At 40.1% G+C, this 27,705-nt stretch overlaps 1 protein-coding gene across 5 annotated transcripts in view; it reads left to right on the top strand.

Annotated features, from left to right (window-relative positions):
• Positions 1-27,705, top strand: part of SEMA6D (semaphorin 6D) — a 587,975-nt gene that overhangs the window by 392,584 nt on the left and 167,686 nt on the right. For all 5 annotated transcript variants that reach the window (XM_055098813.2, XM_034938713.3, XM_008956829.4 and 2 more), the window contains one exon: positions 22,462-22,493. The gene's annotated coding sequence lies outside the window, so the exon portion shown is untranslated. The remainder of the gene's footprint in view (positions 1-22,461; positions 22,494-27,705) is intronic.

Consider the following 27,705-nt stretch of genomic DNA (forward strand, 5'->3'; position numbering starts at 1 on the left):
ATGGACGTACAAGAGCACACATTGACTAAACTCTAAAATCTCAACTAAATGGAACTCTGAAAGATCTCAGCTAAATTGAACTAATTGATCTAACCAAATGATCTATGTATAATAGAAAACGTATAATAACACTTCCATGTCTTTATAAAAGTTGGGATTAAGGATGCTTCTCAAAGTACAATCTAAAAGGAGTAACACAAATTTGTGAAATAATCAAAAACAGAAAAATATATGCCACCTATTTGGCACATGTGGACTCCATTTTTAAAATTCCAATATATTCTACCTGCTGTGTTTTGAGGAAATTCTACCTGTTAGAGCATTTTATGGATGTGTACCTATGTGGCATACATTTTCAGCCGTTTGATATAACTAAATGATCTATGTGTAATAGAAAACAACATATAATAACACTTTTATGTCTTTACAACAGTTGGGATTAAGGATACTTGTCAAAGTACAATCTAAAAGGAGTAACACAAACTTGTGAAATAATCAAAAACAGAAAAATACACACCACCTATCTTGCATATGTGGACCCCATTTTTAAAATTCCAAAATATTCTCCCTGTTGTGTTTTGAGGAAACTACTGGTCAGAGCATTTTCTGAATGTAGGGCAGGTGTTCTCACTGTGGTGTACATATGAAGCCCCTGGGTACTTGGGCCTCACCTCTGAAAGTTACACTCTGTAGGCGTGAGTTGAGTGTCCAGAAATCTGTATTTTTTTTTTTTTTTGAGACAGAATCTCACCCTGTTACCCAGGCTGGAGTGCAGTGGTGCCATTTCAGCTCACTGCAGCCTCCACCTCCTGGGTTCAAACGATTCTCCTGCCTCAGCCTCCCAAGGAGCTGGGATTACAGGCACCTACCACCACGCCCAGCTAATTTTTGTATTTTTAGTAGAGACGGGGTTTCTCCATGTTAGTCAGGCTGGTCTCGAACTCCTGACCTCAGGTGATCCACCCACCTAGGCCTCACAAAGTGCTGGGATTACAGGTGTGAGCCACCACACCCAGCCAGAAATCTGTATTCTTAATGAGAACCAAGCTTTGCAAAGAGTTGATGTAGTTAATTGAGGAAATGCCCTATGTTAAGAAGGACTGCTTCTGTTTCCTCTCCCAAGGCAGGAAAGTAGGCCTCTGTGCTTTGCTTCATAAAACCATATGCATCATTTTGCTTGTATTAAATAAAATTTTCACTGCATTCATTTTGCTTGGTAAGTGGCATGTGACTACAGTACATAGTAATTACATGTTCCTGAAGACTACTTGGTAATTTGCACTTAATAAGACCAAAAATAATTATCCTGTACTCCAATCTAGAAAACATAAATAATCGTAAATATGTGGTACTCACCATGTAATTACTTTGCCACTCCACTCAACTCTCCATAAGATTGAGCTGTTACTGAGGAAGTAAAGAATCATCACAAAATATTCCCTATTTTGCCTGATAAACTAAAGCGACTCAACCACAACATTTGCATTTTCAGACACATTTTCATAGGTTCAGAATTTAAATCAGAAAATTTAAAGGAAAGAGCGTTCCTGAGCTCTTTGGGGACTTTCTGATTTGACCTTTTACGTAGTAGTGCTAGAAAATTTCTCTGAAATTTAAACAATTTTCAAACTCTTTAAAAATATGACATAACCCACCTGTCTGGGATGACCTTTCAAAGCTACTTCTAATTCTGTTCTCTGAGTTAGTAGAGAATGATTAAATTTTAGGTCTGAGACACACTTATATGGAGCGGATGGACAGGAGCTAGCATTCCCCAGACAATCTTGCCTGCTTACATTTAGACTTGAGGTTCCTTTCTTCCTAATGGGATGAGCTCCAAAAGCCTTTCCACATAACACTATGCTCCATGTAGGGTTTCCAGGTTCTACTGGCATCCATGGTTTTCCACGAACTCTGCAAAGCAATCGATAGTTAAAATCATGTTTTTGTAATGAATACAGTTAGAGACCTTCTCCCATGACTAGCAAGGTGGAAGGACCTAGGTAGATATCTGAATCACCTGCAATAGATTTGTTTTTTCATGTTTGTGGTTGTCTTCACAAGCACAGTAATGTTGAAACCCTTCTTATTCTATTACCTCTCACTCACCAACAGCAACTACCACATCGATAAAGATTACTATAGCCATTGAAAGTGTATCACTACCATGTGCAAAGAGAAGTATGTCGAAAAAAAAACCCATTCATTCATTTATTCAACAATTATTGATTAAAAGCCCACTATGCACCAGGCTGCTTAGGTGCTGGGAATATGGCAATGAGTAAAACAGAATTTCCCTGATCTTATGGAGATTAAATTCAAGTGAGTGGAGCAAACAAATGCTATCAGATCCCCTACAATGCTCACTTTGAAAACACGAATTTGTTTCAATGCAATTTATTAGGGAACAATTTGGGTGTAATGAGAATTTTGTGTTTGCTTATGCATGAGTTGTCCATGAGAAACACTGCAAGGTGGAAAACTGCACCCAGCTGAACTGAGTCACATAGGAATATACAGAGTGGACATACTTAGGGATCTACCAGCTTCCTCAGTTCTCCATGTTGTTATGAAACACATCCATCTGCATCTGGTATTACAACTGTTGATCCATTTTCACATAATCCTTGTTCTATCACATTGCAATCACTCACAGGCTGCAACCCACCCCTGCCTCCACAAGCAAACTTCAGATCTTTTTCAGGGTACAGTAGTATTTATGTATATATTGACCACTTAACATATATAAAACTGTGCTATTATTTTTATTGTTGCCATCTTTTCCCGTAGCGTGTCCCTGATGAAGTTTTTGCGTGTTGGGCCCCCAACCCTATTTTCTCCATAAGTCCTGTGGTTTACATTGTGCAATTTCATGTGACATAGTGATTTTTAGGAACACATATGTCACCTTATGGCAGAACTACATATAAACAAGCAAACTGCCAAATAAACAAGATAATTCCATGTAATGGGAAGTAGTTTGAGAAAAGTAAATCAGGGAGCATAGTTGAAAGTACCTGGATGGAGTGGGAAGGCACTCCTTTAGATGGCGTAGCCAAGGAGGCCTCTCTCAGGTCACATTTGAACTGACACCTGAATAACAAGAAGGAGCTAGCCATGCAAAAATCTAGCTAAGAGCATTCTAGGAGGAGTAGTGGTGGGATTTGTGGGGGTAAGGGATGCAAAGGTCTTAAAACAGGAATAAGCTTCAAATGTTAGAGGAACAAAGAGGACCAGAGCAAAGAACAGGGGGTTGGGAACAGTAGCTGGTTTCAACTCATGTAGACATAGAAGAACATTGTAGGTCATAGGAATTTTAGATTAAGTGTGATGAGAAGCCACTGGAGGACTTTTTCCACTACTGATTGAAGCACCTGCTCTATTTACAGATGAGTATCTGAGGTCTAGAGAGTTTATACTTCATGCCCAAGGTCAAGTCTCCAGCCAGAATCTAGGTCGCATATCTTTTCTCATGGGAATAGATATACACATGCAGCCATTCCTAGATGAATCCTTCATTTGAACTCTGGGAAAGAGGATATCGATTGGGAAATTTTCCCAGATTGTCCCAAAACAGATTCTGGATCCATTAAAAGCATGATGATATTGGACGGAAGTCCAGTTTAATCAGGCTATGTCCAATGTCCTGTTTCATTCCACTAGTGAGAGAAAAATAGGCCAGATAAATGCCACTAAGCCATCATAGGTGCTAACAAGATTTTTAAGACAGCCAGTCTTGCTTAAGCAACTGCTGGTGCCCAGACCACCCCGAGGGGTGCTTTTGAGGAGTGCAATGATGCAGTCAGCGGATGTCCAGAGTGCTCCTTGCTTTCTCACTAACTGACATGAGACACAAGGCATGAGAATCTCTTGACAGTGGATTACGAGGCCACACCATGAGTCCCACAACTGAAAGAAGTTGTAGAATTTCTTTTCTTAGATGGATTGACACTTGTTCTTTATCAAAGCCAGTCGGAAGACAAAAGAATAAATTTAACTTGACAATAGGCTAAATGCCACAGGGTAAATGCCTCAGCAAAAAGCAGGCTATTTGGGGTTCTGCTCTACACTAAGCAAAAGAGGCAGCTGCCTATAGGGTGTGGTGTGAAGAGGCTGCAGGGTGTCTTGTGAGGGTCTGGAGCAGGTGGCCCTGTGTGCACTGCCCACAGCCCTGAGCTCACACATCCCTTGCTCCTCAGTCCTGCAGTCCTGCCTGTAGCCCTCCATGTCTCTTGTCTCTAGAAGACTGGGGAGGAGACGGTGGGTGGTGAGGTACTAAACAGGTCTGTGATTCTCAGGCTGAGCTTCAAAGCGTGTCTTCCCAATCCCACCCCCACCCTCAGCCTGCCAGCCTCTCAAGGGCAGCGCAAGATCCATAAGTGATTCCTACCCTTAGCTACATACTTGTTCTCCACTGCCTCATTCCACATCTGCATAATCCAGAATCTTTCACGTAGGCACTGCTATACCTTTATGCCTTTTACAAAGCTATATCATTTGCCACAAAATATTGCCAAGCCCTCCACTCCCACAGGATTGCAGGAAGCAGGGCAAGCCCACATTCACTCATTCATCAAATCAGCACATATTTACTGAATAGCTAATGAGAGCTATGCACTATTCTCAGTGCTAGGAATTAATCTATGAATAAGAAAGACCCAAGGTCTGCCCTCTGGACCTCCTCCTAGGATGTTCATCCCTTTGGCCATATATCTCAAGGATGGCCCTAAGTCCGCTTCAGCAGAGGTAGCTGTGACACTTGCTAAACACGTGAGTTCCATGGCCCACTCTAGACCTTTTGTAGAAACTGAGTTTCTAGGATGCTGCCTTGGAATCTGCACTTTCTCAAAGCTTCCCCAGTGATTTTTATAAAAATTAAAGTTCAAGAACTGCTGCTCCAAGGAATGAATGAAGGACTGTAGCTGGAGAGGTTCTTTCTGCTCCTTAGAGTCTGGCCTCAGAGCAAGGGGCATCTTCTGCTCGTGAGACCATTCAAGGATGTTCTCTGGGGATTCTGTGCCTCATAGATAGTCAGGGCTGGAAGTTGTTTAGGTCTTGGATTTGAAGGCAACCACAAAGCCCTCACCCCAACAGGCGGTCTCCAGGAGTCACGTATTTTATCAGGATTGCTTCCTTTGTGCCTAGACATGGCCCTCTTTTAAAAGTAGTCACTCCTAGGCATGGCTTGGCAATAAACAATGACCAGTTATTTCTACCTGAGTGTAAACCAGGGCTCTATACCCCAGATGTCCGTGATGGCCCGCAGAGAGCAGACATGGATAGGAATGGGAATGTGTATTCCAGGACATGTGGCCAAGATGGCCTACAAGTCTTCTGGGAAAGGGGAAGCATGACAGCTGTGACAACATTAGGGCTTGGGAGGAGAGCAGGGGAGAAAGAAGGCAGAAAGTAGCCAGAGGTCAAAGAGGTTACTGGGAGAGTCGGGTTCTTCTTCACAGCTTTGTGTGCATCCTGATCTACTTTAGACTAGATGTCTTTAGGACACAATAAGCAAGTGCAGTCTCCCTGTCCTTCTCCCACTGCAACCAGCTCACAGCACAGATCCCATCTATGGCTTATCCACACACACTTCATTATCACCTGCCCTTGCCCCAGCCCTCTGCACTAGTCTGTAAACTTCTTGAGGGCAGGGCAAGATCCACATGTGATGCATGTTTGCCCCCCACACTCCCTAACAGAACTTTCATGTGTAATGTGCTGAATAAATATTTGCCAAAGTAACCCCAGCACTTTGGGAGGCCAGGGCAGATGGATCACCTGAGTTAAGGAGTTCGAGACCAGCCTGACCAACATGGTGAAACCCTGTCTCTACTAAAAATGCAAAAATTAGCCAGGTATGGTGGCACACGCCTGTAATCCCAGCTACTTGGGAGGCTGAGGCAGGATAATCGCCTGAACCCAGGAGGCAGAGGTTGCAGTGAGCCAAGATCGTGCCGTTGTACTCCAGCCTGAGCAACAAGAGCAAAACTCTGTCTCAGGGAAAAAAAAAAAAAAAAAAGGAGAGTGAATGAATGCAAATTGAATGGATGGAAATTTGCAGAGGTCAGAGCCTGGCTCTGCCTGATTTATTCAGCCCCTGGCATAGCATCTCATGCAAATAGCCATTTAATACTTGTGTTTGATGATCATGAAAGTGATAATAAAACCCTGCAAGGGATGATTGAGGATAAGGCTCTTTATTTTTGGTATCTTTTGTTGGAAACTGCCTTAAGTCTGTTTTAGAAGTAGGCAGGGTACAAATAATAAATGAATGATTGGATGAGGCTTTAAACCTCTGGGGCCTCTCTAGACTTTCCATTTCCTCTCATACCCCCAGGGCAAAGCAGCCTTCTGGGGATGGAAGGTGAAGAGAATTTTTTCATTCATGCATGTATTCATTCAACAAATAAGTTTTGAAAACCAGACCATGCTTCTCTTAAGCAATCACCTTGCTCCAGGGTTTCTAGACCAAGTGACTTCTTGAAGTTTCTTTCAAGGCTGTGATTCTTGATTCTACTCAGAAATGGTGGGGATATTGAGGAAGTGATATTGATAAGGCCCCACAGGCATCGGAGATTTAGGGAATGTATGGAGGCAGCAGGTGTCCATCATCTTTCGGCCTATCTTAATACAAAAGCACTGGTGAAATTGCTTTAATGCTTTGTTTGGCATCTGTTTATGTCAAGTCAGATCTTCTCCCAACATCCAAATGAAACCTGATGTGACCTCACATAATACAGCAGATGTGTCACCTTGTAACAAACCCTGCACAAAGGTCTTACTTGACGTTTAAGTGCATCAAAATGGAAATTATATATGATCAGATTTACCTTTCCTAAGCATTTTGCTTCTAGTGGTACCTAAATTATACCAGTTGATTAAAATAGGCAATCAATGTCTGCCTGTCGGTGGTGTCTTAACTTGCTATATATACTGTTGGTAAATACCACAACATTATTTTAATCTGTAAATCGGATTTGTCAGGTCTGATTTATTTAAACGGCTCTCATGTCCCAAATTCTTTCTGACAGCCCCAATGTGGGAGCCTATCCTCTTCTTGAAAAGGTAATATTGCCTGGGGCTTGTTGCTACCTTAATAGAGGCAAGGACACTGTGTAGCAAGAAATAAGAGAAAGACAGGCCACCTTTTCTATAACAAGTTTCTGCAAGCCTCCAATAGCTCAACCAAGCAGCGTCTTTTCACAGAAATTAGGAGAGTACTAACTGATCTAGGTGCGAGGCCAAACACATATTATTTATGTCAATAATACTATTGATAACAATAACAAAAATTGATCCATCATTTACTATGTGCTATGCACTGGGCTAAGTAATTTTTTAAAATGTATTATCCTATTCAATTCCTACAGCAACCCCCATAAGCAAGTACTATTTTATATATGCCAAAGCTCGAGTTGAGAAAAGTTTAGAAACTTGCTCAGATTTGTCTGGCACCAGCCTGCAGCCGTAACCACCAGGCACAGACACACAGCCTGTCTCCAAAGAGTTGTTATGATTAACTGGCTTTTTAAAGGAGGGATGAGACTATGGGGGACCATTTGTTCAAGATTACATTCCTACCCGAGACCACTGTGGTTCCTTCAAATTCTGTAATACTCACTTCAATAAACCTGTTAATTTGCTGTTTCTCAGCCTTTTAAAATGAGCAAGTCTTTCTACAATTAAATAATAATAGACACTTACTTTTAATATTTATTACACATAAAAATGACAAAAAGGTGCCTTTTAAATGAGTTCCATTATATGCTGTTTATTATGGCCTCTTAGATGTATTTTCATGATGTATCCCTTATTTAGTGTACAAACAGTGCTTAGCAGGCAATGGAATTCAGGGACTTCTTACAAGAAGTGATAGGGGCCTATTAGAAGATGAGAGCCAGCACTTTAATTTAGAAGATACATCAAGGATGCCAGGGAAAATGCCAAGAACTCAGAAATCATGGTCTTGCTTCATGTCTTTTTTGTACTGTAGGGCAGTCTTGGTTGGGCAAGGCAGCTAACTTCAGTGAGCCTTAATTAACTTATTTTTACAAAGCTATAACTTTTTATCTACTTCTCAGATTGGCTAGGAAGACCAAATATGGTCCTCTCTTTCATAGTGCTTTGTTACACAAATACAAATAAATAAAAGGTGGTTATATTATCCAAATGGTCTCATATCCTATCATTGTATACAGAAGATTTTACTTTCGGAAACCAACAGCATTTTACAATGGAGTTCTATGAGTAAAGCGCCCCCCATACCCCAACAGCTGGCTTATAGTAACAGTGATTTGTGGAATTAAATGAATTGTCTTCGAAGAAAAATCCTGTAGAATGTATTCACAAGTTCCACCCCCCACCCCACCCTGCAGCCATCAGTCTGTAAAGAAAATTCTGTTTCCCTACTTATTTTTTGCTAGAACCGTATTTAAATGTAGGGTAAGATTTTCAAAACGAAATTTGACACGTTTGTTTTTTAGTTGTTGTTGTTTTTTTTTTTTTTGAAAAGACCTGTCTGTGTTTGTCTTCAGCTCTCTTCTCCCCAGGGTGTTTCCAGTGGGCTGGGAAGGCTGCCAAAGGGTAGGCTAGAGGCTGAAGTCTCCAGGGAGTCTGGGTTTGAGGAAAGAGAGAGAAGAGTTATTGTAGTATAGGAGCAGCAGACGGGAAGAAGGAGCTTCAGCATTCGTTGATGGGCCCAACCCGCTGGAGGAAGCCTCTTTCTGGGGCTGGAGGAGCTTTCCCAGCACATGGGAGGAGCAAAGCTGAAGGAGGCAGGCTGGCTGAGAGTGCAGGAGGGCCCTTCAAGGCCCCCTCTGCCCTACCTCACCCCACCTGTCACGGCTCTGTCCTGGGTTTCAAAGTGGTCCCATCACCTCCTCTACACTTCTTCCATTCAGACAGTCCCTTGTCTTGTGTGCCCTGGCTCCATCTTACATTTCTGCTGACTGGAGGGTCCAAACTAGTCTCTGGTCCCACAGCATTTCAGACCTCTCTGAAGAGCATGATTCATTGGAAAATAAAGAAGCCCTAAATCTATACATATCTTCTACAACTGTGAGTCTTATGTTGAAACCCTTACAGTTGTTTAGGGTTAGCTATAGCACAAATAAGAAAAACAAGTCCACTATATATGGTGCAAAATAAATTCTGCCTTCAGTGATCCGAAGCCAGGGCTGGCACATGTTTTCTCTAAAGGACAAGCTAGTCAGTATCTTAGGCTTTGAGGGCCATACATTCTTTATCACAGCTAATCTACCCTGTCTTTGTAAGCAGCCATAGACCATATGAATATAGCGGTGTTCCAGTAAAACTTTATTTATAAAAACAGGTGGTGGGGCCAGAGATTGCTGATTGCTGGAGCAATAAAAACATTTTTTACTTTTTCTTTCTTTTTTTTTTTTAATTGAGATGTCACTTTGACATTTCGGCTTTCAGTAAATATTAGAAAGCCTGAATCTCCTCCCCTTTCTCCATTTGCATTGTCAGGTGAGCTCACTGTTGTAGCTAAATGAGAGTTGAGATAGCAACATTGATTTACTCAGACAGTTGCCATCTCTCTGAAAAGAGTGGCTGGGAAGTTGCATGAGTGCAGCTACTTCTACAGGAAAACACAGAGGAAAGATAACTGGATGCCTAACTAATGAAGAAATTCCCCTGACACTCATAGAAAGAATGAGCAGAAAGGGCCTCTTCTCACTGGCTCCCTCCCACGCCCTATCCCATACACACTCCTAGTCCCTCTAATGAGAGTTGGCCAGCCCAGAGGATCCCACAAAGGACTCCAGCCATGACCCCAGTCATGTCTGTCCTCTCACTCTCCAAGATTTCCTGCCCCACTATCCTTCCTCTGCAGAGACATTGCCTTTTCAGAGGGGTAATTAACTTCAGTGAAACTCCAGCAAGGCCATTTGTCTAGGGGACAGAATTGTAGCCTGTTCTGCCCCTATCTTTTAGAGAGTAGATTAAACTGACTTCAGCAGAGTCAAATCCCTGGTATTAGCCTTTCAGCTGCCCCCTCCTTCACAGACAGAGCCACAGGAGCTGCCCGCTCCTGCCTTTCCTCTTTTGTAAGCCATGCTCCTCAGACTCCGTAAAAAAAGAGTCATTACTTGGAGAAAAGTTTTGAGTTAGCATAAGAACTGCACACATCTGAAACCACAAATCACGAATTTGAGACTACAGAGAGCCTCCCTTGCAGGCATTTGCAATTGCAGTTTGAAGACCAGCCATCTGGATGTTGTCTTAAAGTGTGAGTCTCCATTGTGGCTCCGTCTGTGAAGGAAAAAGTAAAGTCCCTGGAAGAATTTAGAGAGTGGGAGTAGGGGTTTAGAAGGCAGTTACACTTAGACATGACTAGTATTTCCTAGAGGACTGAGTTTTATAGTCCCTTAGTAATAAGCAAAGAGCCGAAGAGAGGGTTTGTCAGTCACAAATGAAAAGCAGTGGTTCTCGATCGGGGCAGTTTGTCTGCCAAGGGGACACTTGGCAATCTGGAGACGTTTTTGGTTGCCACAACTGTCACAATGGGGAGGGCGCATACGAATGGCATCTAATGGGTAGAAGCTAAGGATGTTGCTAAACATCGTACGGTGCACAGAACAGACCCCCAACAAAGGATTATCCGGCACCAAATGTCAATAGTACTGAGATTGAGAAACACTGAATGAAAGGTGTTTCATGTTCTGAGCAGCCCTCCACTGTGGGTAGTTAAACCATGAGTGGATATGCCGGCTGAGTCACATGAGGGTCCCCTCCCGGCAGGCTTCCTTCAGGGTGTGTGCATGGCTAGACAGCAGAGGGCACCACTCCCACCACACCACCTCCATTCTGGTGGCAAGAAAGAGTACATGGATGGGAAATACTTTCATGTTTCTTCCCCTGTGAGGTGCTATTTTTTCTAACAAATGTAGGTAAGGGGGCATGTCTCCACCATGCTTTGCATGGTAAGGGAAATGGGGCAGAAACACAGTCTGGCTCCAACTCTGGCAGGCCTTCCTGTTCCTGCTCCAGCCCCTGCTGACTCTGGGTGTGAGTTCTCCCCTGGATCCTGCTGACAAAGCAAGTGTTTGCCCTCCCAGTGGTCCTCTCCTTGGCCTGCTGAGCCATGGGCTCCTTGGCCATGTTTCTCTTCCTCTTTCAATCCAATCCTACCCACTTTCCATCTTTAAAAAACACTCCAAGTTTCTAGTCTGCTCATGTCCACCTTCTTTGCTTTATAGGGATTTAGTGAATTTATTCTTGCATACATATTTCCTTGGTCATTTCAATGGACTTCAGGAAGGCACAGAAGTAGAGGTATTGGCTAAGGGATCCCTCAAGAACAGCAACTCATCCACTGGATTGAACACCAGGACAGTCACTGGTGGCCTTACAAGAGCAGCATCAGTAGAGTGTGTTGGCAGAAGCCAAATTGTAGTAGGTTGAGTAGATTTGAGTAAAGAAAGGCATTTTGGTTATCTATAGCTATGGGACAATCCAACATAAAACTTAGTGGCTTAAAACCTCCATTTATTATTATCTTTCAGAGTTTTTGGGTTGATTGGGTTCAGTTAGATGGTTCTAGATTGGGGTCTGTATTGGGCTGAATTGTTTTCCTCCAAAAGATATGTTGAAGTCCTAACCCCCATTGCCTCAGAATTTGGCCTTATTTAGAAATAGGGTTTCTGTACACATGCACACGTATGTTTATTGAGGCACTATTCACAATAGCAAAGACTTGGAACCAACTCAAATGTCCATCAATGATAGACTGGATTAAGAAAATGTGGCACAGATACACCATGGAATACTATGCAGCCATAAAAAAGAATGAGTTCATGTCCTTTGCAGGGACATGGATGAAGCTGGAAATCGTCATTCTCAGAAAACTATCACAAGGACAGAAAACCAAACACCACATGTTTTCACTCATAGGTGGGAATTGAGCAATGAGAACACTTGGACACAGGGCGGGGAACATCACACACCGGGGCCTGTCAGGGGGTGGGGGGCTGGGGGAAGGATAGCATTAGGAGAAATACCTAACGTAAATGATGAGTTGATGAGTGCAGCAAACCAACATGGCACATGTATACCTATGTGTCAAACCTGCACTTTGTGCACATGTACCCTAGAACTTAAAGTATAATAAATAAATAAATAAATAAATAAATAAAAATAAGCAAATTAATACACAAAAAAAGAAACAGGGTCTCTGTAGACATAATTATCTAATATGAAGTCATAATGGAGTATGATGGGCTGTAAATACCATATGACTGGCATCCTTGTAAGAAGAGGAAGGAGACACACAGAGAGAACGCCATGTGATGACAGAGGCAGAGCTTGGACCAATGCAGCTGCAATCCAACGAATACCAAGGATCGATGGCCATCACCAGAAACTAGGAAAAGGCAAAGGAAGGATTCTACCCAGAGTTCAGAGGGAGCATGGCCCTGCCAACACCTTGATTTCAGACTCCTCACATCAAAAACTGTGAGGAAATAAATTTTTTCTTCGTGAGCCACCCAGTTTGTGGTACTTGATATGGAAGCCCTAGGGGACTAGTACAGAATCTCTCATACAATTGCAATCAGATCTTGACTTGGGCTGGAATTAACTTATCTTAGTCCATTCCTGGTGCTATAACAAAATCCCTTAGGCCAGGTAATCCATAAGCAATAGAAATTTATTTCTCACAGTTGTAGATGTAGGGAAGTTCAAGGTCAAGGTACCAACAGGTGCAGGTGAGGACTTTCTCCCTGCTTCATAAATGGCACTTTGTTGCTGCATCCTCATGAGGTGGGAGGAAAGCAAGGGCAAAAGCAACTAACAGACTCCCTCTTGTTCTTTTATTATATCAGGGCACTAGCCCCATTCATGACATGGAGCTCTCATAACCAACACACCTCCTGAAGGCCCCGCCTCTTAATATTGTTGGATTGGGGATTCAGTTCCAACATTAAATTTGGAGGAACACAAACATGCAACCCAGTAGCACAACTGAAGGCTCTATGGGGCTGTATGTCCAGAGGCTTCTCCACATGACAGGTGCTTCATCTAGGATGATAAGAACTGCTGGGGCCTGGCTGTACATTGTTCTCTTGCTCCTTGCAGCCTTTCCACATAGCCAGGTGTGTTGGACTTGTTTACATGGCAGCTAGCTTCCCCCAGAGCAAATGTTCCAGGAGACCCAGGTGGAAGGAACAAGACTTCTATTGACCTAAGCTCAAAAGTTACACAGTGAGAGAGGGGCTATGAGAGGATAGGCTCCAGAATTTAATTAGCAGGTTAAGCCTGAGACTGTAGGAAAAACACCTGTTTCATTGTATCAGGAGAGAAGCAGATGAGGATGGATAGAGACACAGCAAATGTGTGGATGGAGAATGACATATGGGAGTGAGTACAGCAGCTTCAGGATGTTGAGAGAATTCTCATATACTGGCATCTAGTGTCTCTGTGTCTGAAGAAGCAAAGTTATGTGCTGACACTGGTAAGAAAGAAGTGTGGTAGGAGAGAGAGCTTGGGGAGAATGACATTTGGAAAGAGCCACAGTGAAGAATGGGAAAGAGAGCTAACTACGGTCACATACACCACAAGACCCCAGCATCTGTCATTGTTAAATGATAAATTTTGGAAAGGGGAATGAGAGTGAAATCCTGGGGGAGCAGTTGTTTCCTGCTGTCAGTGGCATTCTTATTGACATTTCCTGAGTTTTCCAGCCCTAATCTAGGTCTCCAGCAGTCAGCGAACTAGATGTTATTTCTAAAATCAAGGTAATGGAAGCTGGGAAAATATGATCACTGTTTCATAAGTACATTTCATTAAAAATCAATATCTTCATACTTCGTAGGCCACAAGAGAAGGGAAGAAAAATGTGAAAAATAGTTCAAACATCTCATCTAAACATACTTAGAGAATGCCTTACTCTGACTTTGTGAACCAGTCCTTCTATGTTTCCCTTCGTGGCATACTACTGTATTTAAAGTGGGAAAACAGTACCTAACATATGAATTTTTCAGACTCAGACTGCACAGATTAATTGTATCTTATCCTAGAAAGCAGCCATATTTAGTTCATTTTGCTGTGATTGATTGGCTGGGTGTGGGTGAGAGGCAGACCCATTTTCCTCAATGTTAATTTCAGTTGTGTTGAGTGTGGCCATTTTTGTCAATGATCGTGGCGTGAGTTTCTGTGATTAGTCATTTAACTGTATGGTAATTGCAAGCTAAATAGAGTGTTTACAACAAACCCCTTGGTTTAAAGACAGAGACCATGTCAAATTGCATCCTATGAAAATTGCATAAATAAAAATTTGCATCTAGAAGGGCCCTTCATGAAAATTATGAAAAGATTGTAGAATTTTTATTTGCATTGTATAGTAGCTCTGTAATTGACAAATGAATTCTAACTGTAGTCCATAATACATTGCATCCAATGATTATTCGTCATAACTGCATATATATTGCTTTGCTCATTATGAAAAGTAACAATGTTGGCAATCACCTTGTTTTTCTTATCAGATTAGTGATAAAGTGCCATAATGAACATAACCTTTGAGAACGTATTCACTAATGGAATAAACAAAGCTAGGTCTTGGCACAGTACAGATCATACAAAGATAGATTTGCCTTTTCATCTCTTCCTGAGAGCCACAGCAGTACCTCTCTGTGAAGTGTCCTTGACTCTAACTTGGTCTGGAATTTCAGAAGCATTCATTACTTTTTGTCCCATGATTAGTCAAAAAAAGATCTGGCTGGGCGCAGTGGCTCACACCTATAATCCCAGCACTTTGGGAAGCCGAGGCGGGCGGATCACAAGGTGAGGAGATCGAGACCACCCTGGCTAACACGGTGAAACCCTGTCTCTACTAAAAATACAGAAAAATCAGCCAGCTGTGGTGGCTGGCGCCTGTAGTCCCAGCTGTTTAGGAGGCTGAGGCAGGAGAATGGCATGGAGCCGGGAGGCAGAGCTTGCAGTGGAGCTGAGATCGCACCACTGCACTCCGGCCTGGGCGACAGAGCGAAACTCCGTCTCAAAAAAAAAAAAAAAAAAAAAAAAAATTCTATACCATCAATCCAGAGAATTACATGAAAATTTCTAAAAATGAAGACTTTAAAGTCCCTGGGTTTGGACAATTGCCTGGAAAGACTTAAATAATCAGAAAAAAAAAAAGCTTCAAACACCAAGACATTCTCCCTTCTTTAAAAATTTGAAGGAAAAGATTCCAGGGTGAAGTGGCATGTTAGTCTGTTTTTTCATTGCTATAAAGAAATACCTGAGACTGGGTAATTTATAAAGAAAAGAGATTTAATTGGCTCATTATTCCACAGGGTGTACAGGAAGCATCATGCTGACATCTGTTCCACTTCAGAGGAGGTCTCAGGAAACTTATAATCATGGCGGAAGGGGGAGTAGGTGCATCACGTGGCTGGAGTGGAAGCAAGAAAGAGGGCGGTGCAGTGCTACACACTTAAACAACCAGATCGCATGAGAACTCTATCACAAGAACACCACCAAGGGGATGGTGCTAAACCATTCATGAAGGATCCACCCTCATGAGCTAGTCAGCTCCCGCCAGACCCCCATCTCCAACATTGGGGATTACAATTCCACATGAAATTTGGGTGGGGACACAGATCCAAACCGTATCAAATGTCATCACAGTTGACAATGCCTGAGGCAATTTTAATTCATCAGTGCATAGACAACATAATTCACATCTCCTGTGCAGCAAGAGGGACAGATGCTATCAAGGCTTAAACACTATGAAAGATAATATTTGTTTCTCTACAGAACTGAAATTGCTATTATAGAACTCATTATTCTCATTTTCCCTAGGTACAAACAAACTTCCTCCTTTAAGAAGAGAAAGTTCATTTCTTTTGCCCTGGTCCCAGGTTTGGTTGGTTTTCTTTTCCACCTCCTGTTCCTCTGTTTCCCTTTCTTTTTGCTCTTTAAAGGCCAGTACTTATTCTGAAAATGATTTCCTATTTCTGAAGTTAGCATACCCATCACCTTACTAACAACTAAGACACCTCCATGTGTGTTTCTCAGGGACACCTGCAGATAAATTGTAAGTAGGTAGTTCATGACAATCATTATATCATTGAGAGAATTTGCAGGAGACGTTCAATTATTTATGCTTTAAAACAGCCATTATTGGGTACCCATCACATACTGACACTCACCGTTCCAGGACCATACTTTGGGATATGAACTTCTCAGAACAGAGTAGGCATTGAATGTTTATTAAGTAAGTGGCAGTACCTGCTTCCAAGAAGCTCCCAGTCTAATGAGGGAGGTGGACCTTTACACAGAAAAGTATAATTTGTAGTTTGATGAGTATTCTAGAATAGTTAGAAATAGCCAAAATGGGAGCACAGGGAAGGAAGTAACCAAGTTTAGGAAGATTGAGAAAGGCCCCATAGAAATAGTGTTTGGGGTAGATTTTGAAGGAGGAGCAGATGTTTGTCAGGTGAAAAGGTTGGAAGAATGGTGTCTGAGGGCATGTGTGTATCTGTGTGTAGAGGAGTGTGAACACAGGCATTCCAAGCAAGGGTAATGGCACATGTTAAGGCATGGAGGCTGAAGTGGTGTAGTGAATCCTGGAAACAGTGTTCACTTTTGCTGGAATCTGGGAGATATCCAGGTGAGGGGCTAATTGAGAAGAAAGATAGGTGCCAGAGGTTGAAAGTCTCTGTGACCTTCATTGCAGAGTTTTGGGGTTTGCCAATAGGAATCAAATGTTGGTCTAGTAAAAAAGAGACAAAAATCACATTTATTTTAAAAATCAACTTTTCACCATTGAGGTTAATGTCAGCTGTAGAGTTGTTATATATGGCCTTTATTGTATTAAGGTACATTCCTTCCATACCTAGTTTGTTGAGAATTTTTATTATGAAAACAAGCTGAATTTTTCATCAAATGCTTTTTCTGCATCTAATGAGATTAGCATATGGTTTTTGTCCTTCATTTTGCTAATATGATATTTCACATCTATAGATTCACATATGTTGAACCATCCTTGCATCCCTGGGATAAATTCTACTTGATCATGGTGAATCATACTTTTAATATGCTGTTGAATTCAGTTTACTAGTACTCTTGTTGTTGTTGAGGATTTTTGCATTGATGTTCATCAGGGATATTGATCTGTAATAATTTTCTTTTATTGTAATGTCTTTGTCTGGCTTTGGTATCAGAGTAATGCTGGCCTCATGAAAAGAGTTCCAAAGTACTCCTTTTTCTTTATTTTTTAGGGAGCACTTGAGAAAAATTGGTATTAGTTCTTCTTTAAATGACCCATGAAGTCATCAAGTCCTGGGCTTTTCTTTGATGGGAGAAAATTTTATTGTTGATTCAGTCTCCTTACTTATTATTCATCTTTTTAGATTTTAATTTTTTTTCTTGATTCAGTGTTGGTAAGTTATATGTGTCTATGGTTTGCCCATTTCTTCTAGTTATCCAATTTATTGGCATGTTATTCTTAGGATCAGGAACAACATGAAGATGCCCACTTTAACCACTTCTATTCAATGTAATATAATATTAGAGGTCCTTGCCAGAGTAATTAAGCAAGAGAAAGAAATAAAAGGCATCTAAGTAAGAAAGTAGTGAAATTGTTGCTGTTTGCTGACAACATGATCCTATGTATAGAAAACCCTAAACACCCTATCAAAAAAACCATTAGAACTGAAAAACAAATACAGTAAAGTTGCAGGATACAAAATCAACAAACAAAAAGCAGTAGTATTTCTATACACTAACAACAAATTATCCAAAAAAGAAATTTAAAAATTTTATTCACAATAGCTACAAAAACTAAAATACCTAGGAATACATTTAACCAAAGAGGTGAAAGATCTCTACAATGAAAACGTAGAACATCGATAAAAGAAACTGAAGACACAAATACATGGAAATATATTCTGTCTTCATGCCTTGGAAAAATTAATATTGCCAAAATGTGCATACTACTCAAAGCAATATATAGATTTGAAGAAATTCCTATAAAAATTTCAATGCCATTTTTTCACAGAAATAGAATAAAATCTTAAAATTTATATAGTATTGCAAAAGACACCAAATAGCCAAAGCAATCTTGAGCAGGAAAAACAAAGCTGGAGGCATCACACTATTTGACTTTAAACTATATTACAAAGCTATAGTACATAGAACAACATCATATTGGCATAAAAATAGATACATCAACCAATAGAACAGAATTGGGAAACCAGAAATGAACTCACACATCAATGGTCTATTAATTTTTAACAAAAGTGCCAAGAACACAATCAGTAAAGGACAGTGGCTTTAACAAAGAGTGTTGGGAAAACTGGATATCCATATGCAGAAGAATGAAATTAGACCCATATCTCTCTCCACATACAAAAATAAAATCAAAATGGGTTAAGGGCTCAAATGTAAGTTCTGGAACTGTAAAACTAACTAGAAGAAAACATAGGAGAAAAAAACTATGCAACATTGGTTTGAGCAATTATTTTTTTAATTTGACCCAAAAAACTCAAGAAACAAAACCAAAAATAAACAAAAGGCATTACGTCAGACTAAAAATCTTCTCCATAGCAAGCAAACAACAGAGTGAAGAGAAAACCTACAGATTGAGAGAAAATATTTGCAAGCAATACCTCTGATAAGGGGTTAATATCCAAAATATGTAATAACTCAAAAACTCAATAGCAGAAAAATAAATAACTCAATTTAAAAAAGGGCAACAGATATATGAAAAAATGCTCAACATCTGTAATCATTAGGGAAATGATGAGATATTACTTCCCACCTGTCAGAATGGCTATTACTAAGAAAATGATTGAAGATAACAAATATTGACGAGGATGGGGGAAAAGAAAATCTTTGTACATTGCTGGTGGGAATGTAAATGAGTACAGCCATTATTGAAAACTGGGGACATTCCTCAAAAAACTAAAAACAGAACGACAATATGGTCCGGCAATTCCACTACTGGGTAGGTAGTCTAGGACTTAAAATTAGTATTATGAAGAGATAGCTAAACTCTCGTCTTCATTACAGCATTATTTACAGTGTCCAAGATGTGGAAATAACTTAAGTATCAACCCAGGGATGAATGGATAAAGAAAATGTGATATATATACACAATGGAATATTATACAGCCTTAATAATGAAGAAAATCTGTTTTGTGAGGCAACATGAGTGAACCTAGAGGACATTATGTTAAGTGAAATAGACCAAGCACATAAGGAGAACAATTACATGTTCTCACTTATAGATGGAGTCTAAAATAATAAAACTCATAGAAGAAGAGAGTAGATTAGTGATTACCAGAGGCTGGGGGTGGGGAGTATGGGGAATGAGGGAGATGTTGGTCAAAGGGCAGAAAGCTGCAGTTAGACAGCAGGAACAAATGATAACTATTTAAGTTGATGGATATGAAATTAGCTTGTTTCAATCATTCCACATCATTCATACATATATACATATTATATATATATAACATATAAAATAACATCACTGTGTACCCCCATAATTGTATGTAATTATAATGTGTCAAAAATAAAATTAAATTTAAAAAACTAAATTTAAAAAAGATCACTCTGTTCAGTGTTTCCTAGGGTAAATAACTTTTTTAAATGATGGATGAAATAAAGGTAACGTTTTTCTTTATTTCAGAAGAACTCTGAATTTATAATATTGTGCACTAAGAATCTCTAAAAGGAGATTATACTGTAAAGCATCCAGGACCACCACCTCCTTGTTCCAAAACCAGGAAATCTCAAGGGGTGATAATATTGTGTTCATTTCCATTTATGCAAACTGTATGTCTATTGGAAAAGGCCATTCCACACTCAAGGACTTCATGTCACATTTGGGCACTTCAGTGCCCTCATAATATTAATATAATTGGAGGTTGAAAGGTTTGTGCTGTCCCAAGCAAAGCATGAAATGTTTCATGAATTGGTGGAAAATTAGGACCAGAAGGATGTCATGTGTCCATTTCAGTGTTTTGGTTTTAGTGAAATCCAAGACAGTACATGATTGGTTATGATTAATTGTATTTACTTACATAGTTCTCTTTGTGGATATTTTCATCTGAACTGGGAAAGCACAAGAATTAAGCAGACACCTTTGAATTATTCAAGCTGATGGTTAAAATAGCCCATTAATATTTCAGACCACTCCCCTGTACAAAATAATTCCTACATTAGTTCATCTCTCTGCATAAAAGCGTCTTCACCTGAAAAAATTAAAAAGCTTGGGCTACATTTTTAAAAGTCTTTCCAGCTGTAAGTGGTAAGGGTTGTTACTTAAACAGTATATGAGGGCCACATTAATTAGAGTGTATATCACCTAAGCTTTCGCCCTTTTTCAGGAATTTACAGATCACCAAGGCAAATAATGCTTAAGGCAGATCAGATATCTGTTTGGAAACCATAAAGAAAAACAATAGCAAATAATAACAGGTTTTACTTATATATTAAATACTAGTTTTCTCAAATTTAAATATTTATTATGTACTCTGAGATGAGATAGCGACTTAAAACACCTTTCCACTCAAGGCTTGGCACTTAGCACAGCCTGACGTCACTTTTCATATCATCCTAAGTCTGTGTTTCCCAAAATATGGTCATGAGACCACCTACCTAATCATACTCACTGGAAAAGCTTATCGATGAGCATTCCTGGGTGCTAATCTGCTAGGGATGCAGATTTCATAGAGCAGGCTAGAGCTCAGGAATCTGCATTGTTAATAAACTCCCCAACAGAATCTTATGCACACACATTTAAATACTACTTCCACCAAGATGTAAATCACTGTGCTGGGAGTATGGCCAAATAAATAGAAGAGGGTCTGAGGTAACATCAGAGTAACAGGGGATTAATACCACTGCATCCTGGTAACTCCCCTCACTTCATTCTAGCCAATGGCAAGGAGGTTGTTGCTCCTCTGTTTCACCCCTTGTCTTGTCTGAAAGGTAAACAAACTTTCCAGAAAGTAGTTTTACCAACCAGTGGGGTAAGGGAGCAACAGAGGTTGGAGATCTAATGGGGAAAGATCTGCCTTACGCTTTTTTTTTTCTCAAAAAGTAGATGGAGTTTGGAGAAACTAAGGTGATTCCAGGGTTCACTGTATAAACTATCCAGATGGATTTAGAGATGATAATATGAGTACATTTGGAACTAAGGCAAAGAACCAGTACACATATGATAACTCAATACAACTGAAAACACAGCCATTTGATTTTTAATGAATACAAGAATTTTAATATGCTTCCAGACCTTGTTTTTCTTTTTTCTATTTTCTTGTATTTTTGAAATTCTCTGTATTCTTGAATGTGGACTTTTTTCTTTTATAAACCCAGTCCACTAATGCATACAAAGCTCTGTTTCTGCCCTAAGGCTAAGAACATTCCAGGTGAACTAATCAATCAATTTTTGCCCATTAAGAAAGAGCACTAAAATAAAAAGAATCCTAACCTTTTGATGGATCTGCTAGTTGTTTGCTAAATACTTTCTTTTTTTAATGGCAAAACACCAAGAGGAGAAGCAGTCTTTCACCTTAAGGAGAGGAAAAGCTTCCAGTTCCTAGGGAATTTGTAGCATTTGGGGAATTTGTACTATTTGGGGAATTTTTTTTTCAAATCCTGGAGTATTGGTCAACCATAGCATCAGTTGGTGATAGTGGTGTTATTTTTAGTTAAGTCTTTCTAGCCCAAGTTGAAACGTGCATATTTAAAATGTAGAATAAATGCTTTTGCAAAACAAACTGAGAACCAGGCGTGGTGTTTGGCTTAACTGAATACCTAACTCAGCAATAGCTTTTGCACAGTGTTGTTCAAAATATCTTCCTTCAATTTTCAGATTCTTTGCCTTATATTATAGAATTGATGGAGTAACTGATTTATTTTGTAGGATCTGAAACTTCCAACTCATTATTTCCAGGTTGTGAGTGTTATACGACTGAACCTATTGGTAATGTGTGTTCTTCCAGCCTAATTGTTAAATGAGAGAAGTTCACGAAGAAAAATGAGATATGATGTTGCATTTCATGAAACAGCTGCCTCAGCCCAAACAAATGTTTATCTTATCTGTAGAAGAAGATAAAATAAGACATAGCTGACCAAAGATCTTCAAGTTTTAGAAGTTTAACAACAACAACAACAACAAAACAGATGTTTCACATGCACAGTGTCTAGCCTATCATGGTGTTTTACTCTGGTCTACTGGTGGATGCTTTTCCTCAGCTGAACATATTCCTAACTAATAATGGAATTCAATAGAGAAATTGGATTCAGGTTAGAATCCAACTTAGCTTAAGCCGTTATTACTTTAAGCAAGAGATACATAAAATTAGAGAATGACAATCTGATTTACTAAATTAATAAGCACACCACAACTATGTTTAACTCAGTATTGTGGTTTTAAAGGTCAGAAGTAACGGAAAATCAATCCATTTCTCTTTTCTTTTCTTTTTTCAGGTTTTTGACCAGACAAGCCAACCTTTTTCAAGGTAAACAACATACTGTTCTCCAATTTGTTGGCAAAATCCAGCAAATTGTTACTGGTTTTAGATAAGTTTTTGCTGTATGTCATGAGTGGGACATTCAAATGGTGCTCAGAATTAGAGTTTACTGGTGAAGTTAGTGATTCGAGCATGCTATGAATATTGCTTGACTAAGTACTGGTCTTAAGAGAAATAGAGAGAATGAGAGAGAGAGAGAAAGAGAGAGAGACAGTGTGTGTGTGTCTTTTTCTTGCCCAATCAGCCCTTTTATGATACAGCAGACTCTTTGTCTCTGATGTTCAAAAACAGAAGAAGGTTTCTTTGTGAGCAGCTGTGGCAGGGCCTTGCACCTCTCCAAAGCCTATTTTGGAAGAATTAGAAAGCAAAGTGCCCCCAGCACAGCCCTAACCTTTCAGCTTTGGTGAGGTCTTCCTGTCCAAATCCAGCAGGAGAGTATTAGCCAAGTTGTTTAACTTTCCAGGAGTATCTGTAAAAATTAGCAATTGAGGATGTGTTAATCATATTAAATAACATAATAGGGATCCTTTTTTATTTCATTAGAAAATCAGAATACATTTGATGTGCACCATCTGGTTTGTGAATACAGGAATAAGTTTTCAAAAGGGCACATTTCCAAGTTCTATGTTTCATATGCTTCAGAAGGAAAAACCTGTAAGCAGCTCTATTTTTAATGAGAGCAATGCTAAAGCTAATAAGATTGGGGTGGATTTCTAGTATGTGCCATTTCTCCTAAACTACATGTGTTTGCAATACGTTTGGCAGAAATGTCCTGTTGAGAGGCTAGGCTTCCAATTGAAAATTTTAAAGTTCTCCATGTGTTAATTGGAAAATAGAGAAAGCTATCATTGTAGTAGAGCATCTGGCTTTCTAGGTATTAACTATGGGTCCATCTACTCATAAAGACTAGTATTTTAAAGTTATCTCCTGTTACTTACTATGTTAATTCTAGAGACTGTAAGTTTCAGATCATAGAAAAAGTCAAGTTAAACTTCATTATGTATTGTATGCTTTTTAAAAATGTCTTTTAGATGCAGTCACTGTTTGTACATAATGAGCAGAAACAAAATAATAATAAAATACCAGATGTACTATTGCCACCCCCATATTGAGTTCTTAAAATATATTTTTTATTTAAACAAAAATATAGCTCTGGAATGTAGTCATCTTACTCTATGAAACAGAAACATATTTGGATCACAAACCTGCTTTAGAGGAGTAATTCCTTCAGTTTCTTCCATAATTCTTACAATTCTATACAGTAACAAACAGGATTTGTGAGGCAATATAATGTTCTTCTTAACCTCTCAGTAATTGGAGGCATCTTCTGTATGTATTCCACAAGTCCAGCTCATGCAGATGAAGGAAGTATAATTACATTACAGGCAATCTCATCTAAGGTAATTACAATTGTCACTGTCAATCCAATTAAACAGGATAACTAACTCTACTGAGTCAGAAGCACCATAAAGCTTTCTGACGAAATCCAGGCTTTGGGATAAGGATGTGATTAGAATTCTGAGAATTTTCATTTGCTAAAATACTGTTGCGTATACAAATAGATAACAATGCTGGGAGGGGGGCTTGTGGGGAGAGATTGGATACAGGTAGACTTTTTTTTTTTTTTTCATTTACTGATCAATTTCTTATTTCTAAGCCAGAAATCACTGTAGATTCTCAGCATCAAACTTCAGGCCACACAACATCATTATGGAAAGGTTACCCCAGCGTCACAACATCCTAATGCTCTACTGTTCCCATCTGGCCTCTTGTCCTGAATCAAGCCTGGATCTCATTATTGCTTCAGAGACCTTTCATCTTGTTCCAGTTGTAGTGATGCAAAACACCATCTCCTGAGCTCCATCCCTGCCTTTGCAGGATGGAAGAAGTTGGCTCAAGTAACAGTCCCCCACCCCCGAAACTCTTGCACTGGTTTGTACAGGGTCAGTGTGGGAGGCAACGTGGAACATCACTAAGAATTACAGAGGTGTAATGACAAGTGGATAGGATCCACTTCTCAAAGATTTCACCTCTGTCTCTATAGTCCAGGCAAGAGGATAAGCTTTGGATAACAGAACTCAGAGAATGAGAAATGGAAACGATATTGGGCACTGTGACTAAGATTGATAAAGGGCCCAAGTGAGATGGCATATGCTTTCATTGGATGGTACATTATGTGAAGATACTGGTGTTTTCTTTATGGTTTTTCATATATAAAGAGACATAGGAGATAAACTTCTTCGTCACGGGGTAGGAGGGGAGAATTTGCAATCTGATGTCAATGGCTCCCTTAGTCACCCGTGACTCACCACTCAGCATCATCTCTCAGAAGCCCACACCCTGGCTTTTCTGTCCTGTAGCTGGGACCTTCTGCCTGTCTCCATTTCTTCTTATGTGTTTTTCATCCCTTTCACACTCCTTGCCACTCGTGGATGCCTCCTCTCTTTGTCCCTATAGGAACTTCCAATCCTGCTTTAGAACTTACTCCTTCAGGAAAGCAACTCTCACTGAAGTGTGGGAGCGGAGCAGAGAAAAGACTAGGTAGGAAGAGAGCCGAGCTCAATTTTATATTCCACAACTAACTGGTTCTGACTTTCTCAACAAGTCGCCAAAGCTAGCTGAGTCCAAGTTCCTCATCTGTAAAATAAAGTTGTTACCATCTGTCCCGCCAACCCCATTTTACTTAATTTCATTGTGCGTGTCTAAAATGAAGTTATAAATGTGCGAAAAGTCCCTCATAATTTATAAATTCCATACAAATTTGAGGGAATATATATAATTATTATTCTTATTAAGTCCCCTCCCCCTCGCCCCGATTATTTCCTTCTGTTGATTCCTGCAGCCCTTGCAATTTAAATGGTACTTCTAAAAATGCCCTCTTTTATTTCCTGGTGTATTGTTTCTGTACTTTCTGTTTCCTTTTGAGTGTCTAAGAACCCAAAAGCTGGCACTATGTTGCTTATTTCTTTTCTGTTTTTCCTAACATTTAATTTAGTTTCTGACCCCCTGAGATGGAGTGATTTGTCGAGGCATTGCATTGTGTTTATACCCTCTTTTGTTTTCCTCCCATGACTGCAAGCATACAGCCCAACTTAGTCTTGAAGAAGTCAGGCTGCAGCATCAGTTAACGAGCATAGAAAGGGCCCAGGTAGGAACCGGAGGCAGAGGCCTTCTGTGATGCTCTTTGCAATGACTAAGACCATGGCCTGACCCTTGGAGATGGAGAGGAGGGAGTCTCATAGTGCTTGAGATTGGGTTTCTTATCTTTCTGAAAGGATAAAGATCAAAAACCAAATTAATTTGACTTTAAAAAATAAAGAAGAGAGACATTTCTTTCACATCCAAGTTTGTGGACTAAAGCTTTACATAAAGAAAGTGCTTAACACATAATTGTTATTACAGTATGCAATACCTAAAAAGATTCTACAATCCATCCGGTCAGATAAACTTAAGAGAAAAATAAAGCCTAGAAAGTCTTAAGCGATTTCATTTCTTAGGGGTAGAAGTGGGTATCCTTCCACTACTTATTTAAAGACAACTAAACAGGGATATGCTAATAGCTTCAATTAAAATTATGGAAGAAGTAGTCCAGGAGATGTCTTGAAACTTGAAACTTTGTCAAATTGGATTAACTATTTTAAATACTCAGAATTTTCATTAACATACAATATAGGTTACACTTACAATATTTGTTGTGTTTGAAATTCAGAGAGTAATTTGTTAGATTCTTTCTCTTTTAAAACTCTAGGATCCATCCTTGGTGGATTTTATGACAATGCCTGTAAAATGGAGTAGCTATAAGGAATTATTCACTGTAATAGTTTGCTGGAGTGCAGTGGCATGATCTTGGCTCACTGCAAGCTCTGCCTCCTGGGTTCATGCCATTCTCCTGCCTCAGTCTCCCGAGTAGCTGGGACTGTAGGCGCCCACCACCACCATGCCTGGCTAATTTTTTTTTTTTTTTTTGTATTTTTAGTAGAAACAAGGTTTCACCATGTTAGCCAGGATGGTCTCCATCTCCTGACCTCGCAATCTGCCTGCCTCAGCCTCCCAAAGTGCTGGGATTGCAGGCGTGAGCCACTGCACCCGGCCTCACTGTAATAGTTATCTACTGCTGTGTAACCAATATCCCTGAAATTTCACAGCTTAAAACAAACACATGCTGTCTCACATAGTTTCTGAGAGTCAGGAATCTGAGAGTGGTTTTGTGCAAGGTCTCTCAGGAGGCAAATCTAAGATCAACATCTGAATGCTGGGCTGGGAGTGGAGGGTCCACTTCCCCAAGGGCTCATTAACATGGCTGTTAGCAGAGCCCTCTGCTTCTCATTATCTATTACTAGGAGGCTCAATTCCTTACATGTTTGCCTCTCCATAGGCCACTTGAGTGTCCTCAAGACATGGCATCAGATTTCTTCCACCATGAGTGATCTGAGACAGAGAGAAAGGATCAGATAGGAAAAGAGAACAAGCAATAAATCTAAGAGGCTTTTACTCACACCAACCAACTCGGACACCAACTGGGTGTCCAACAATTCTATTCAATTCTGATACCAATTCCCAGAGTTAGTGCAGACACCCCTGGGTCAAGGGCTTAATCCCACAAGACTGCCCCTACTTCAGATGCCAACTGCAGATGGGGTGTCTAGGCTACCTTTCAGAGAACAGCACCTCCCCAACTCGGACATTTCCCCAACCACATCCCCGATCCCCACCAGGCAGCCCAGGATCAATAATTTGCTAGAATTACTCACAGAACTCAGGAAAGCACTTTACTTGCTATTACAGGTTTACTATAAAGGATACAATTCAGGAACAGCCAAATGGAAGAGATTCATAGAAGGTATGGGGGTTGGAGGCTTCCATGCACTCTCCATGTGCACCACTCACCCAGCTTCTCCATGTGTTCACCAACCCAGAAGCTCTTCTAAACCTCCATTGTTTAGGGGCTTTTATGGAGGTTTTATTAAGTAAGCACAATTAATTACATCACTGACCATTCAAGATTAACTCAATCTCTAACCCCTTTTCCCTGGACCTGGAGGTTGAGGGTTGGGGCTGAAAGCTCCAAGCTTCTAATCAAAGCTTGGTCTTTCTGATGACCTGCCTCCATCCTGAAGCTATCTAGAGGCTTGCTAAGAGTTGCCTCATTAGAACACATATGCTCCTATCACCCTACTACTTTTTTTATATATATATAGAG

Source organism: Pan paniscus, chromosome 16 (genome assembly GCF_029289425.2).
Source record: "Pan paniscus chromosome 16, NHGRI_mPanPan1-v2.0_pri, whole genome shotgun sequence".
Taxonomy (NCBI): Eukaryota; Metazoa; Chordata; class Mammalia; order Primates; family Hominidae; genus Pan; species Pan paniscus.